The following is a 4,008-nucleotide window of genomic DNA, read 5'->3' on the forward strand; positions in this document are numbered from 1 at the left end:
TTGGCCTTTGCTAGCTGAGGCCAAGCCTTGAGAGCATTGAATATCGCTCTCAGTTCCAGAATATTTATCGGTAGAAGAGATTCTTCCCGAGACCAAAGACCCTGAGCTTTCAGGGGTCCCCAGACCGCGCCCCAGCCCACCAGACTGGCGTCGGTCGTGACAATGACCCACTCTGGTCTGCGGAAGCTCATCCCCTGTGACAGGTTGTCCAGGGACAGCCACCAACGGAGTGAATCTCTGGTCCTCTGATTTACTTGTATCGTCGGAGACAAGTCTGTATAGTCCCCATTCCACTGACTGAGCATGCACAGTTGTAATGGTCTTAGATGAATGCGCGCAAAAGGAACTATGTCCATTGCCGCTACCATCAAACCTATTACTTCCATGCACTGCGCTATGGAAGGAAGAGGAACAGAATGAAGCATTTGACAAGAGTTCAGAAGTTTTGTCTTTCTGGCCTCTGTCAGAAAAATCCTCATTTCTAAGGAGTCTATTATTGTTCCCAAGAAGGGAACCCTTGTTGACGGAGATAGAGAACTCTTTTCTACGTTCACTTTCCATCCGTGAGATCTGAGAAAGGCCAGGACAATGTCCGTGTGAGCCTTTGCTTGAGGAAGGGACGACGCTTGAATCAGAATGTCGTCCAAGTAAGGTACTACTGCAATGCCCCTTGGTCTTAACACCGCTAGAAGGGACCCTAGTACCTTTGTGAAAATCCTTGGAGCAGTGGCTAATCCGAACGGAAGTGCCACAAACTGGTAATGCTTGTCCAGGAATGCGAACCTTAGGAACCGATGATGTTCCTTGTGGATAGGAATATGTAGATACGCATCCTTTAAATCCACCGTTGTCATGAATTGACCTTCCTGGATGGAAGGAAGAATTGTTCGAATGGTTTCCATTTTGAACGATGGAACCTTGAGAAACTTGTTTAGGATCTTGAGATCTAAGATTGGTCTGAACGTTCCCTCTTTTTTGGGAACTATGAACAGATTGGAGTAGAACCCCATCCCTTGTTCTGCTAATGGAACAGGATGAATCACTCCCATTTTTAACAGGTCTTCTACACAATGCAAGAATGCCTGTTTTTTATGTGGTCTGAAGACAATTGAGACCTGTGGAACCTCCCCCTTGGGGGAAGCCCCTTGAATTCCAGAAGATAACCTTGGGAGACTATTTCTAGCGCCCAAGGATCCAGAACATCTCTTGCCCAAGCCTGAGCGAAGAGAGAGAGTCTGCCCCCCACCAGATCCGGTCCTGGATCGGGGGCCAACATCTCATGCTGTCTTGGTAGCAGTGGCAGGTTTCTTGGCCTGCTTTCCTTTGTTCCAGCCTTGCATTGGTCTCCAGGCTGGTTTGGCTTGAGAAGTATTACCCTCCTGCTTAGAGGACGTAGCACCTGGGGCTGGTCCGTTTCTGCGAAAGGGACGAAAATTAGGTTTATTTTTGGCCTTGAAAGACCTATCCTGAGGAAGGGCGTGGCCCTTGCCCCCAGTGATATCAGAGATAATCTCTTTCAAGTCAGGGCCAAACAGTGTTTTCCCCTTGAAAGGAATGTTAAGCAATTTGTTCTTGGAAGACGCATCCGCTGACCAAGATTTTAACCAAAGCGCTCTGCGCGCCACAATAGCAAACCCAGAATTTTTCGCCGCTAACCTAGCCAATTGCAAAGTGGCGTCTAGAGTGAAAGAATTAGCCAATTTGAGAGCACGAATTCTGTCCATAATCTCCTCATAAGAAGAATTATTAGTGATCGCCTTTTCTAGCTCATCGAACCAGAAACACGCGGCTGTAGTGACAGGGACAATGCATGAAATTGGTTGTAGAAGGTAACCTTGCTGAACAAACATCTTTTTAAGCAAACCTTCTAATTTTTTATCCATAGGATCTTTGAAAGCACAACTATCTTCTATGGGTATAGTGGTGCGTTTGTTTAGAGTAGAAACCGCCCCCTCGACCTTGGGGACTGTCTGCCATAAGTCCTTTCTTTTTTTAAATATGGGGGGAGGGACGAAAGGTATACCGGGCCTTTCCCATTCTTTATTTACAATGTCCGCCACCCGCTTGGGTATAGGAAAAGCTTCGGGGGGCCCCGGGACCTCTAGGAACTTGTCCATTTTACATAAAGTTTCTCTGGGATGACCAAATTCTCACAATCATCCAGAGTGGATAACACCTCCTTAAGCAGAGCGCGGAGATGATCCAACTTAAATTTAAATGTAATCCCATCAGGTTCAGCTTGTTGAGAAATTTTCCCTGAATCTGAAATTTCTCCCTCAGACAAAACCTCCCTGGCCCCCTCATACTGGTGTAGGGGCCCTTCAGAAACAATATCATCAGCGTCCTCATGCTCTTCAGTATTTTCTAAAACAGAGCAGTCGCGCTTTCGCTGATAAGTGGGCATTTTGGCTAAAATGTTTTTGATAGAATTATCCATTACAGCCGTTAATTGTTGCATAGTAAGGAGTATTGGCGCGCTAGATGTACTAGGGGCCTCCTGTGTGGGCAAGACTGGTGTAGACGAAGGGGGGGATGATGCAGTACCATGCTTACTCCCCTCACTTGAGGAATCATCTTGGGCATCATTTTCTCTAAATTGTGTCACATAAATCACATCTATTTAAATGAGAAGGAACCTTGGCTTCCCCACATTCAGAACACAGTCTGGTAGTTCAGACATGTTAAACAGGCATAAACTTGATAACAAAGTACAAAAAACGTTTTAAAATAAAACCGTTACTGTCACTTTAAATTTTAAACTGAACACACTTTAATACTGCAAATGTGAAAAAGTATGAAGGAATTGTTCAAAATTCACCAAAATTTCACCACAGTGTCTTAAAGCCTTAAAAGTATTGCACACCAAATTTGGAAGCTTTAACCCTTAAAATAACGGAACCGGAGCCGTTTTTATATTTAACCCCTTTACAGTCCCTGGTATCTGCTTTGCTGAGACCCAACCAAGCCCAAAGGGGAATACGATACCAAATGACGCCTTCAGAAAGTCTTTTCTATGTATCAGAGCTCCTCACACATGCATCTGCATGTCATGCTTCTCAAAAACAAGTGCGCAATACAGGCGCGAAAATGAGACTCTGCCTATGATTAGGGAAAGCCCCTAGAGAATAAGGTGTCCAATACAGTGCCTGCCGGTTATTTTACAAAATTCCCAAGATTAAAATAATTCCTCAAGGCTATGGAGTATAAATATGTTTATATATAAATCGATTTAGCCCAGAAAATGTCTACAGTCTTAAAAAGCCCTTGTGAAGCCCTTTTTTACTGTCTGTATTAAAAATGGCTTACCGGATCCCATAGGGAAAATGACAGCTTCCAGCATTACATCGTCTTGTTAGAATGTGTCATACCTCAAGCAGCAAAAGTCTGCTCACTGTTCCCCCAACTGAAGTTAATTCCTCTCAACAGTCCTGTGTGGAACAGCCATCGATTTTAGTAACGGTTGCTAAAATCATTTTCCTCTTACAAACAGAAATCTTCATCTCTTTTCTGTTTCAGAGTAAATAGTACATACCAGCACTATTTTAAAATAACAAACTCTTGATTGAAGAATAAAAACTACATTTAAACACCAAAAAACTCTAAGCCATCTCCGTGGAGATGTTGCCTGTACAACGGCAAAGAGAATGACTGGGGAAGGCGGAGCCTAGGAGGGATCATGTGACCAGCTTTGCTGGGCTCTTTGCCATTTCCTGTTGGGGAGGAGAATATCCCACAAGTAAGGATGACGCCGTGGACCGGACACACCTATGTTGGAGAAAGTCTGTTGTCCTCTATCAATTGTGGGTGCCTCATGACCCTCCAAATGCTCATGTTCCACCCCAAGCATGAGCATCTGCCTTCATCCAAGTCCCCAATGAGTTAGATGTCATCATGGATCACCAGAATCTAGCAATGCAAATACTGATGTTCCTCGAGAGCAAGAGGTTTATAACTGTAGACCGTAAACATTTCATATTGTAAAGAGCCAAAAATAAACACACACCCATG

The sequence above is a fragment of the Bombina bombina genome, chromosome 5, assembly GCF_027579735.1.
Source record: "Bombina bombina isolate aBomBom1 chromosome 5, aBomBom1.pri, whole genome shotgun sequence".
Taxonomy (NCBI): Eukaryota; Metazoa; Chordata; class Amphibia; order Anura; family Bombinatoridae; genus Bombina; species Bombina bombina.